Below are 12,708 nucleotides of genomic sequence, written 5' to 3'. Positions count from 1 at the left end.
AAACTGATTTTCCTCATGCACTATGAAATGCTTGGGCATTTCATAAAGAAAAAGACTGTGAATCCAAGATAAGAGAATTAATTCTGATTTGGAAAGTCACCTTATGTAAATGTTAATTACTACTTGATTATGTTGATTTGGGGGATTTCATAATGAAAACAGTATTATTCCTTGCTTAAAATGTCACACTTTCAAAGCACTTCAACAAGACAATGTAATCAAGAAAGCAGATTTAGTTTACTGAGTCAGTAGATAACAGCAAGACTGTATCTGATTTCAAAACTTGCTATGGGGAAAAAGTGAATCAGATTAAAGACAGTGTTTTTAATGGTATTGCAAGCAATCTGCTAAAACATCAAGACATCCTCACTCAAAAGTCTGACATTCAGTACTGAGGTTACTAGAACACAAGTAACAATTTCAATTGCAACAATATTTTAATGCAAGAGGAGTCAAATACTTCTTTGAGTTCAGTGATACCGACACATACAAAATTATATCACACAATACAATTTATAAAGCATCTGAGAGTCTTCATAAAAAAATGGTATTTCATTTTTTAAAATCCAAGCACTTATTACACCATGATGTAGACTTTCTTAAGTACTTAAGAAAATAATTAAGTAATTCCTTAGAAGCATGTATCTGATTGATTTCAAACTGTGTTTTTTTCTTCTAACTCACGTATGTGCTCCTAAAAATCTCACTTTCTGGCATAAATTCTTTGAATATATTTCATATATTCTCCATAATTATTCTACTTAAAGATCCCCAAATATTTTTTAATCGTGCCTTTATAACAACTGGCAGTTCTTTTTGTTTTTGCAAAACAGGATTTAGATTACATATTACTCTCTGAAATCTAAACACACTAGACATCTAAACAGTGAAAAATCCTAGGTCCACATCTCAAAGGTTTTATTTAAATCACCAAAGAAACCTGGAATAAAGTGTTATACATAGCAAAACTAAAGTCAGACATTTGATAAAACCATAATTATAAAATATTTTTCTAAATGAGCATGTTTTATTCAATGCTCAGCCATGCAGAAATTAAGAATCTGATTGTTAAACTTTTGACAGGTCCCTAAACTTAATTTCCAGCAGCACGTTTAAAAGTTCTGTTTAACCTTAAGTTAATTCTTTCCCTTAAGAGCTCATTTGTATAGCTCCAACTAACTACCATAAACAGACACTTACTCTAACTGAAACATCTAAATGTTTCAATACAAACCCACTTCACTAGACCATTACATTGTAGAAAATGACACTTGTGCAAGAAGTGAGCTGAATGCTGGTGATCTTGCAAGAAAAGTGTTCCACCACCCTCCTAAATAAGCCAACCCCCTCACCGAAGTTATACTTAGGCAGGGAATATACCAATAAACACTATTACTTAATTAAAATATCCCTAAATTTGGGTCTACATTTTAGCCAATAAGTAGCTTAATGGCTTTGTAATTAATCATGTCTTAATGTAAACACTTTGAAGTTGTTGCTACTCTGTAATGTTCATTACAAATAGTCCCTGTGGGGAATCATCACATTATTTCATTAGAACTCCTGCCTGTTGTTAATTGCTTTCAGGAAAGTGTGAACAAATTAATTGTGTTTTAAAAGACAGTGGTGCAAATGTATATGCCTCTGTGTTTGACTGTGGGGACTGCTCTTTTCCTGTTGCTCAACACTGTACGCGACAGTTGGCAGAACTAGCCTGTTTTAATCAGTAACAGTTGATGTTGCAAAAGTTAAAAAAGGAAAATACAGTTTGCAAACCACGGTGTTTACCATGCCAGCCAGGACACAGTACGGTTCAGGGTCATGGGCAATTAATTTTTAAGTTTTAATGAAATCACTTCTGTGAAAGAAATAACTTTCTTTAGCAGGGATGACTGATGTACCTTAATTGAGCAAGTTAAAACATCCTGGATATTTTCCCTGTGATGGGATATGTGATACCTTGCACTTAAAATCAAGGGTTTTCCATGATTCAGAGAGGTATGTGATTTCATATAAATTTAATAACATTCAGATTAAATATTTTAACGAAGAACATTTTGTTTAGATGTTCTCATTCAAAATGTTAGTAAATATGTTCTATGTAGTAGAAACAACCTACATTAGAATTTGCACACAAATGTTTAAGCAAAAAAATAAAATTATCTTTTTTTTTATAAGACAATAAATTCATGTTTGAAAAAACCTGTATGTTAAAAGAGAAAGAGCTTCTTTATTATGTGGAAATGAAATAAGCACAAAATATTTTCCTTACAAGTAAACCTATGGCATGATACAACATCCTCCTTAACTGGGCTGCATCATAGATACCTAAATACAGTCTCTTGGAAAATATGTTGCTGCAATCCAAAAATCAAAAGAAATTAGATAGGAGGAATCTAGGAATATATTTAAGAACCATTAAAAAAATAAAGAATCATTATTCTCTCCCTTATTAACACAACGAATTTTAAGCTTCTAACTTGTGTATTCATTGTAACCCTCTGATTTTGGGGGGAACCAACATTTCAAATTGAGACAGATGTCTAAAAATTGGCAATGTGATTGTCATTAATCTTGTTCATTATTAGTCACTTGATTTAAAAAAAAAATGAGTAATTGAGGAGTGAAATCTAGGAATGTTATATCTACAGATACTAAAAATACTGAGACTATTGATTTGGAAAAAGATTAATCACAAAGGAGATGCTAAGAAATATAAACAATGACGGTAGATTAAACTTCTGTTTTCTTTGTCTCACAAGATAAGAACAAGGCAGTCAAAACTGAAAGAAACCTAACTGCAGTCTTATGAAAGGTACAACACAGAAACAGACTTCAAGAAGAACTGCCATTAAACACATGACTTGGAAGATTTAAAAGGGATTACAATTTGTATGAATTACAGGAATGTTCCGTTATCACAGTGTGAATTAAGAAAGGAAGATTTAGAATGGATGTAAAAACTGGATCTAAATGCTGGTTACTTTGTGGCTAAAGACAAATGCTAATTATTGGGCATCAGAGGAAAAAATGCAGATTGCCCTAATTATTATGTTGAATGCTCTGTTACAGCATCTGTAGCTGGCATCTCCTAGGAACTGGATACTGTGCTTGATAGTCTTCAGCATGACAATTCTCTCTATTCTAGGTGAATTGGAAAGGAAAAAAAAGGAAAAGGAGGATGAGGGGGAAAGGAAAGCCTATGCATGTAGTATGAGCAAAATCCTGCATCTTGGGTATGAAAATTATCCAGGGGCTGCATTAGATTACATTATTCATGTGTCAGTTACTGCTTATATTGATCTTAAAACACATTCTTCATTTATAAGTGGCCCTACTGATTTCACTTAACAACAACAAATGATTAGGTGAACACATGCTTGCAGCATCAAGGAATGGGCTGAAAACAAACATGATGTTTAAATTCATCCTTAATTACAATACCAATATTGTGCTATAGAAACTGAAAATACTTCGGATCTTACTGTGTCTAAATGATCATTAAGTCTGTGTTAAAAAGAATTAACTAATGAAGTGTAAATTAATTACTTTTGTAAAGCACTTTGTAACACTGAGTATTAATTATTCATTTTCTACTATCAAATCAATAGGAACTAGCTTATGATAATAACAGTAAAAACACTCTAAAACTTCATAGACTTTCTTGTATTAAATCACACACTTTGTAGATCATGCAAAGAGAACCTTATCATGCCATACTATTTCTAGGTTGATTTAATTGCTGTGTCAAAAGCTTATAAAATTACTTAGAACTTATAAAATTATACTTAGAGTCCTAAGTATACCAGAAACAGTTGGAAATGTGCAGCAATGATGCATGTCCCATGTATATCACTGTTGAAACATGAATACACAAAATTTGTTTTTTCTTGCAATGTCACCTCTCTGTCACTGCTATACTGCTCAGACTCTTCTTTCACCCCTCAGCAGGACCTGGGGTTGAAACTAAGAAAACATGGAGAAAAGGGATTAAGTGGATGTGTGGCACTGGTGCTGAAATACATCATATGACCCCAGTGTATCTGTTATAACAGGGCTAAACCAAAAGCACGTGCAAGCCAGTGAGAAATGCAAGAAACTTCAATCCAACCTCCCTGAAAAACCTTTCCTCAAGTATTAGGCTACCTATGTTAACACCACAGTTAGGAAAATGACAGGAACTTTGTTTAACAGAATGGAGATAAATAAAGCTATAGCATTTATTAAGCTGCTATGCAGTCTTACAGCTCCTACGAAGAGCGGAGACAAAACTTGCTAAGACTGCAGAAATTCTGCACAATCACCTGTCCCCAAAGCCAAGAGGTGCTTGCAAGGGACTTTTATAGATGGAACGAGAAAGTGAATCAATTCCTGAATATGAGCTGCATTAAAAATCATACTGGAATTTATTTCACAATGGTTAAAATGATGCAGGTGACTTGTTTTATATCTGCTACACAGATTGAAGTAACACAACCAGACCAGGAAATGCAACTGTCTGGCATGCTCACTGAATGAACAATTTTACTGCATGTTTCACAACTACGACGAAATTAGATAATCTGTAGAAGAAACAAGCTGGGATCAGCCAGAAAGGACATCAAGGACAATATTCATAGTACATTCTCATTATAAGAAACAGTCCGAATATGCCAATAGCTTTTGTGTAAAAGAAAATAAGCAAGATATTTGGGCATACATATGGACTTTTCAAGTCAGTGAGAAAATAAAACCTTTGGAAAAATACCAGAGTACATTTTAGATTCATCAGCATGTTTGGGCTAATATGAACCCCAGTGAAATTGCCAAGATGATTCTATAACTGTCTCATTTGGAAGGCAATTTTATTGTTTGGATTCCCGGAAGGTCCAAAATGAAATAAGTCTCACATGGAGCTTGCTATTTCTGTAGTTTGGAAGCTGGTTTATCACAGACAACTCCAGAAAATGAGATTGCAAGAATAATTCAAAGTGTATGGTCAGAAAATCTTTCTTCCCTTACAGGATTTCATGGTGGATACAGTATTGTAAACCTCTGCACTGTGAAGCAGCAGCAACATATTAACCTGGTAGAGAGGGATTCAGTTGCACTGGCAAATCACTGTGTTTCTGGAGGCTTACCACACCTGTTGACTTCATCCCAAAACAGAAAATAGCTGAAATTTTTGAAACGGTCATGTAACGGTGCCAGGATATAATCACAGTCTTATGAAACAAAGATTTTTTTTTTTTAATTATGCAATGGTTGGATTTTGTGGTGTCAATCTAGCATCTTTTATGGTTACAATCACAACCAGAGGCAAAACTTGCAAATTTTCAGTCCTCTGGAATTGTATCCAAAGTTAACTCTAATGAGTGGTGAACTCCCTGGAGTGTAAATAGTGAAAAGAGCAATAGATTCTCTGTATCTAGGGTGATTCAGAGATTTCAAGAGATTTCATTAAAGAGAGAAGCATCAAAATTTCCTTCTCTCTTTTTTTTTTTTTTCTTTTTCTTCCCAAAATTAGAATAACAGCTTAGTCTGCTTTATTACCTTGTAGAAGCATTTCCTTAACATCAAACTTGCTGAAACCTATCTGGAATGTAAAGTACAACAGAAAGGGACATATTTACTAAAATAGATACTACTTATCTTGATCTTACAGATTAACATAGTGAATAGAACCTGCACCCAATATTTGATACTGATCCATGGGAAGAGTATGTTAGGACATCTCTGGTTCACAGTATGTATTGAAGAATATAATAGTCACGTGGCCTACTACTAAAATACATTTTCAAATTATGAAAGATTCTTGAAAGTAGGTGGTTTTTTTGTTTTGTTTTGTTTTTTAAGGTAGTAGTGTTGAAAATAAGAAAAAATAATGAATTTTCCAAAGATTTCAGGCCCTGGAATAATATGGTATTAAAAGAACTGGATCTTCCATAACTCTTAAGAAAATTGTGGTCACCGTCTTTTGGGTCCTGGCAGTAAATTCCAATCTAGTATTGTTGATAGTTCAAGAAGCATGTTTTCTGCTACAACAGTTATTCATTCTAAGAGGCCTGTAATGCTCTGTGTGAGCTCAGCCAGTTCAGAAACATCAGCAAGCATTAAAACTGTTGTTACATGTTCCTGAACAGATTACACATGACATTGGAACATGGTTCACATCTCAAGTTTCAACTATTTGTCATAATAAATGACATTAAACATCAGCTCCTTACAAGATTCCCAGAAGTAGGTTAGTAGAAAGGTGTGATCTGACACTCAAGGAAACGATTATGGTATAACCCTAAATAAATTGAGCCTACAACACACGATTACACTTTTAAAAATCAATTATAGAATTACATCCCAGACTATTACAAATCAGACACTAACACTACCGCTTATAGAATGCCTGGTCTTTGTTAGAGGCTGAGGGACTGACAAACTCTCACAAACAAATGAGAAGTTTGCAAGTCATTCTTCTTGATTTTGATTTTATAGGGGGGAGGGAATGAAAAATCAGCATGATTAGCCATGCCGAACTGCACATTTACCTAGGAAAAAGTATCTAAGGGTGTATTTTCATATTTCCCCTAATGTAGCGTAATTGAAGGCTGCTTCCAAAGTTCATCTAACTTATCCCTGACCTTGCTCTCCCACTGTTTTTCTTGCCCTTGTTCTAAATAATGCAGTCAACAAGGTAAGTTGGTTCAGCTTATAGATCTGACAGAAATCCACAGGTAAAATAAACACTTTTCTAACAGATCAGCAAACTGAACTGACTCACTTTAAAGGCACATCATCACTAGACTAAGTGCAGAGAGTACATGATGATGTCTGTTCAATATTATGCTCAATTAAGAGTAATGGTAAACCACACTTTTAATTTGAGAATACAGAAAAGTTATAATGAAATTCTGTGTTGATTACGCCTAGTAATATGCCTTGTAGCGATTGCACTAAAATAGCGCATAAAAATATGTGAGCAAGTTTTCATGCACTAATTCTGGTAGAGGTTCTATAACTAGGATGTCTGATGAAAAAGCCAACAATCTAGACGCAGAGGGAAAATGATGACAGTCCCCCAAGACTGTTTGTAGTTCTAAGGAGATACAGCTAATACTGCTGCTTCTGAAAAACTACTCTAATAGTGACAAGATATAATCCAAAATGGCAGTCACATATATTTCAGTGGTAACATGCTGTATAATATTGCCTAATGTTTTGCTAGAAATCCATTTTCAAATGTGGGTAAATCCGATTCAGTTAATAGGGAATATTGTGAGGTACAGGAATCAGATAATAACCCTTCAAATAATGTGTAAATATGCTACAGGACTTCTCTGTTGCCTGTTAAAACCACAATAAGCTGTTCTAGAACAACAGCACACACAGGTAATTAGGCCTTGTATATTTATACAGAGTCAATAGACATGTTTAAGTTAGAATCTAGCTATGTGCTAGATTTGCTTTGCAAGCTCTTTGGCTTTCTTACATTTAAAACTTTGCACAGAAACTAAAACACTTCAATTTTTTCACACTGCACTGCACTTTCTAGATATTTCTCTAATGTTTATCCGCTAGAAAGAGAGCAAAGCCACCAACACTGCTCCTGAGGATGGATCAGGAAATATAGCTCCTTTTTAGCACACATTACTAGGAAAACCAGGAGCCTCTCTCATTGTCTGACCCACTGATTCTCACCCTCTTAAAAGCTCATTGCCATACAAGGTGCTATTGCACCATGTACAACAAGCTGAGCTTCAAAAGATTTTGCCATTGACTCAGGTTGTAAGAAGAGATTGGTTACAATGAAGACAATACAGCATTTTTCATCACGAATTACAATGACAGGGATACAGGAATTACAAAATACTTAGAAAGCCAAAGTATTTGGACTGTTTCAAAAACAAAATAAAATGCTTAAGATGTTGTACATGTGTGAAAATGGATATTAGTCTATGAGTTGTTCTGTTTTTCACTTTGTACTGGAGGAAAAGTGTCTTCACACATCTCTAAGTTTCATTTCCCCCATTAGATCATTATGTTTACTGATTGTTCTCAGGACAATCCTAGTTTGCTGCACGGATAAAGCAGTCTCACATAGCAAAAAAAAAAAAAAAAAAAAAATTCACCTTATCTCAGTCTAGCCCCTGTCATCTCCTCCTGTTGGCAGCAAAGTCTACCTGCACATGGATGTCTCAAAGAAAGGCTCCACAGCAGAAATCAGATAGTAAATCAATATTGTATTACCCAGGACTCTGATGATGTCAGCTTAATAACTATTTATGTCGGAATCATGTTTGATGTAACCTTCCCATTTCATTTGATGATGAGATGCAAAAAATATAAAATCATAGTGATTGTGTATGGAAGTTAGAATTTAAAAACATTTTAAATCACCAATATTTCTGTCAATCACATATAAGCATTTTATATATTTGGGAAGAGCAGAATTAGTCTGACCTTGAGTTTTATAATTTAAAAAGAAAGCATACTGTAACTTTTATGCTTGTAGTTTCTGGCCTCTTGATTTTGTCCAACAGCATTAGGCATGAAGAAACTAACTTTAAGTTTCCAAAGACAATCTGTAAAATGCGCTTGCAGAGGCTGCTCCATTTTCTAGATGGTCTTAATTTGGTCAGGTGAAAAAGCCAAATCCATGAATGGTTTCTGGTGGTCAAATGGTTTCCAGGATAGAAGCCAAGACTTAGATTCTGCAGGAAACTGCTCTGGGAAGGAACATGTCTTTTCTAAAGTAATCAACTTGTATTTCTAAAGTAATCCACTTGTACTGAAACTTATTGAATGAACTACAGTCAAAGAGAATCTAACAAGATACTTGACTAGCAAATTCCTAGGAAAATACAAATATGCTAAATGACCTGCAATTAAATACAAAATAATTAATTTTCAATTGATAGACTAACTAGTTGAATCTATAAAGTGAAATATAATTGTTTGATCATTGTTCTTTAATGCATTCATTTTTAACTATTATATTAACATTTAATGACTGTAGCTTCAAACACAGAATCTTCTCTATTAAAAAGATCATAGCAGCTTATTTTAAGCAGAACATTTCACTTATTTAAACGTTCTAGAACGAATGGGACAAAATAAGCTCTGTATGTTTAAGAAACTTCAAATGCTGACATTATTTCTGAAGGAACCTGGGACTTAGAATTCCTGCATGCATTGTATTTCCCTCTAGCTTTAATTGTAATTGAAATGGTAAACAAGCAATCCCTCAGTTCAGGACTGAATAATTTGCTTATACCAATCTGCAGCTACTGCTACATCCTATAGGAGAAGTAGCAAGAGAGACATCAGTTTTGCTGTCTGAGAAAAGCAGAGAACAATTTTAGTCTTTAAGTTCGAGTTTTGTTTTTTCTTATTACTTTTCTCTGAAAACAAACCCAAAAGGGTAAAAGAATACAGCTGATTTCCAAAATACAGTGACATAAAATGCTTTTCTCATATATTTCCTCTGACAGTTTCTTCTTCCCACACTGCTCACCTAGGAATCACTCGTTATAATATTATGTTGACAGAGAAAATCCACACTTCTGTCATTCCCAAAACAACTCTCTGCTAATGCAGTATAAGGCATTATTTCCAGACTGTTTGGCAGATGCTTATCAAGTGAGCAGTCAGGTTCTGCTCTTCCACTCATTAGAGTGACCTGGAAAGAGTGCACAACACTTCCTTCCAGTCCAAACATCAATATTTCCTTCCCACAGCATTGACTTTGTGGCTGCTGGATACAGGTATTTTCTCATGTCAAAAAGAGAGTACAAAGGAGAACTGCAGTGCACAGGCGGAAGGCTAAGTCCTGCATTTTCCTTTTTTATATCTAGCCTGTTCACTGTTTTTACTGACCAGTGAAACTGATTTTTATTATCATATTATCTAAAAATACTTTGTCATTGCAGCGTTTAGCTGAACTAGACTAACAATCATATACCAAGTCAAGGACACCATGCACTGATACAAAAGGACATAATATGCAGATCTCAGTAAAACCAAGGTACTGGCAAAATAATATCATATAGATGACATAGGCATATCTATGATTAGACTTCTGTAAACACAACCAGATTCTGATGTACTAACATTCATAGCAACTTCTCATTTTCTGCTCCTTGTAACTCACTGATGCATAGAACATGCTTTAAGACTTCAGTTACAAAATCATTTGTTCTTTCCAATGCACCTCAAACGTTTGTCCTCATGAAGCACAGATAAGGGTCATGGGAAAGGAAATGCCTCCCAGGCAACCAGTGGAACCTGTGAAGAGCTGAAAGCAGCATTAACTAAAACAGAGACACAATGTAACGGGACAGCTTAAACTCTGAGCTTAAACTCTGGTGTATGTCTCACTTCAAAGAATACTCTAACCACCAATTTTACCCTGAAGTTTGCCACCAATGATCAAAACCATCACAGTGATATCCTACAGTATATCATACACCATCCTCTAGACCATCTGTAGTTAGAAAAGTGCAATTAACTTTCACATCATTGATGATAAAAAAGATGCCTGATTTCTACTAAATCCAGCAGTATTGGGAGGCTGTGTTCATACGTCTAGGACAGTTATTAGAAATATGTTGAAAATTCTCCTATTTCAGCTGGCTCTTATGCTTATTAACATTGTAGTTCTTATTAAGAAACACTTCATATCTATGATAATACTATAAATAAACTTGATGACCACTTACTTGTCAGGTACTGAAGACTATCTTAGTTCTGTACATCTCATCATTTTTTCTCTCGGAACATTCATGTGGGAAAATATGTTAAACTTGCACGTAAAACCTGCTGCCAATTTAGCCACTCTCCATGAAGGATGAAAGTCTTGTGTACGCTATAGCAGGCCAACAGCTTGTCAAAATAGCAGTTGAAACAGTAGGTTCCAAGTCATTAAATCTGAGTTTATGTTACACTCCAGAGATTCCTGAAATAGCAGAACGGTATGCATTACAGTGTAGGCAAAGTAAGACAGAGGTTGCATTGACCTCTTCTCATTGGAATCTAGTCCGATACACTAAAGCTGCATTAAAGATGTCTGTAAAGTTGTACTGTGGACTCCTGAATAATAAGAATGAAAGGTGAATTTATGATGATAACAGTGCCTGATTCACATTGATATATATATATATATTATATATATATAAATTACATTAAGGTCATACTTTTAGTGGTGAGAAAACATTCTTGGGTGTCTATTACTATTGACCCAAATTACTCTCCAGCAAAACTAAATCATTCCTAATTATCCTAGAGAAGAAGAATAAAAATGCTTTGATATTCTAATTCAACATTTCTTAAATTATCTGGGAGAACTTCAGAGACAGAGCTTCAATATTGAGAGAACTCATGGAACATCAGAAAAGTATGCATAAGCATAATTAATATAATTTGAAACATGTAGTGTCGGCAAGAATTAGAAGTCAAGGTGGACAATATCCACTACTCTCCCCTCATCGGCCAAGCTAGTCATTTCATCATAGAAAGTTTTCAAGTCTAACAAGCATGACCTCCCCTTTGTGAATCCATGCTGACTACTGCCAATCACCTTCTCACCCTTTGTGTGCTTGGAATAGTTTCCAGATTCTAAAATACACATCTTTGATATTCTCCATAAAGTAGAGCACTGAAAAAAAAACATGCAAGTTCCCTTCAGAAAACAAAGGTAGAAACATGAATTCTGAGTTGAAAAAATCACATCATTAGTCAGTCTCTTCTAAACTACAATCTTCAGACACAGAAGCTTTAAGAAAAAAAGGCTAAAATAGACACTCACTCTGACAGAAGATGTCTGGGGGAATAGATATAGAAAGGATCGAGACTTGATAAGATCCAGGAGTAAGTAACTCTGAGTAACTGCAAAGATTGATTGCCTAAGAAATACTATCTCCCTTTTTCCATTACTACCGGAGTTGTCTTTTGTTTAATGAAATTAGAATGGACTTCTGAACTCATTCTAAAGATATGAAATACTGAGAGTTTACATCATCATCATTACTTTTTTATTATTATTATTTACACCTGGACACAAATTTTGGGGCATGTCTGAACTTCTATTTCTTTTTGTTGACATCTAAGTGAAGATGGAAAGCTAAGGTATCAAGACAAATTTCTGAAAGCTGATAATCATTTTGTCATAATGAGAATTAACTGTATTTTTCCTAAACTTAAATATATATATATATTTTAAAGAATTCAGTTTATTTTCAGCTTTCTAGCTTTCTCTTTTTTGTGTGTATGGAATATAACATTTCTTTAAATTTTGTATGGAGGACCACAGCTGTGATCATACACTTAAGCAATGTGAAGAAACTATTGTTTTTGGCAACACTGATCAGAACATCCAAGGACAATTAAACATCTGGTTTTACCACTTACCTTAATTATTACTTTGTAAAGAGCCTAATGATTTACTGATACTCTTGGGATTCTTCAAATCTTGACTTGATCTGTGCACACACAGCATTATCACTTCACCTAGTGTAGCAGAAGATACGTAAATGCTAGAAAGCTTTCCCTGGTGGTCAAACTATCAATGGTCATAAATTAACTGGGGTAATTGAACCTATGTAATTTTAATGTATTGAAGCCAGTAAAGCTATTTTTATACTTAAAGTTGTATACTCTCTTACTTTACCATACAGGAGATTTCGCTTCTGTAAGAAATAGGAGGAAAAATAATTGGATTTTACAAGTTCTCTGATA

General features: G+C 34.4%; 2 long non-coding RNA genes across 19 annotated transcripts in view; one reads left to right on the top strand and one right to left on the bottom strand.

The window, feature by feature from the left end:
* The window catches only part of LOC106039409 (uncharacterized), a 319,959-nt gene that overhangs the window by 17,385 nt on the left and 289,866 nt on the right, over positions 1-12,708 (bottom strand). For 5 of the 6 annotated variants that reach the window (XR_010833405.1, XR_010833406.1, XR_010833408.1 and 2 more), the window contains 2 exons: positions 12,382-12,480; positions 10,695-10,930 (listed from right to left, as the gene is read on the bottom strand). This is a non-coding gene — a long non-coding RNA (uncharacterized lncRNA). Of the gene's footprint in view, positions 1-10,086; positions 10,271-10,694; positions 10,931-12,381; positions 12,481-12,708 lie in introns of all 6 variants that reach the window. The other variant, XR_010833403.1, reaches the window with a different exon arrangement.
* The window catches only part of LOC106039407 (uncharacterized), an 88,243-nt gene that overhangs the window by 52,263 nt on the left and 23,272 nt on the right, over positions 1-12,708 (top strand). For 6 of the 13 annotated variants that reach the window (XR_001209225.3, XR_007164477.2, XR_001209227.3 and 3 more), the window contains exon 5: positions 5,645-5,725. This is a non-coding gene — a long non-coding RNA (uncharacterized lncRNA). Of the gene's footprint in view, positions 1-1,883; positions 1,999-5,644; positions 5,726-9,905; positions 10,001-12,708 lie in introns of all 13 variants that reach the window. The other 7 variants (XR_001209222.3, XR_001209224.3, XR_001209228.3 and 4 more) reach the window with 4 other exon arrangements.

This window comes from Anser cygnoides, chromosome 8, assembly GCF_040182565.1.
Source record: "Anser cygnoides isolate HZ-2024a breed goose chromosome 8, Taihu_goose_T2T_genome, whole genome shotgun sequence".
NCBI lineage: Eukaryota > Metazoa > Chordata > Aves > Anseriformes > Anatidae > Anser > Anser cygnoides.
Note: the sequence above shows the minus strand (reverse complement) of the source record. Positions and strands in the feature narration are given on the sequence as shown.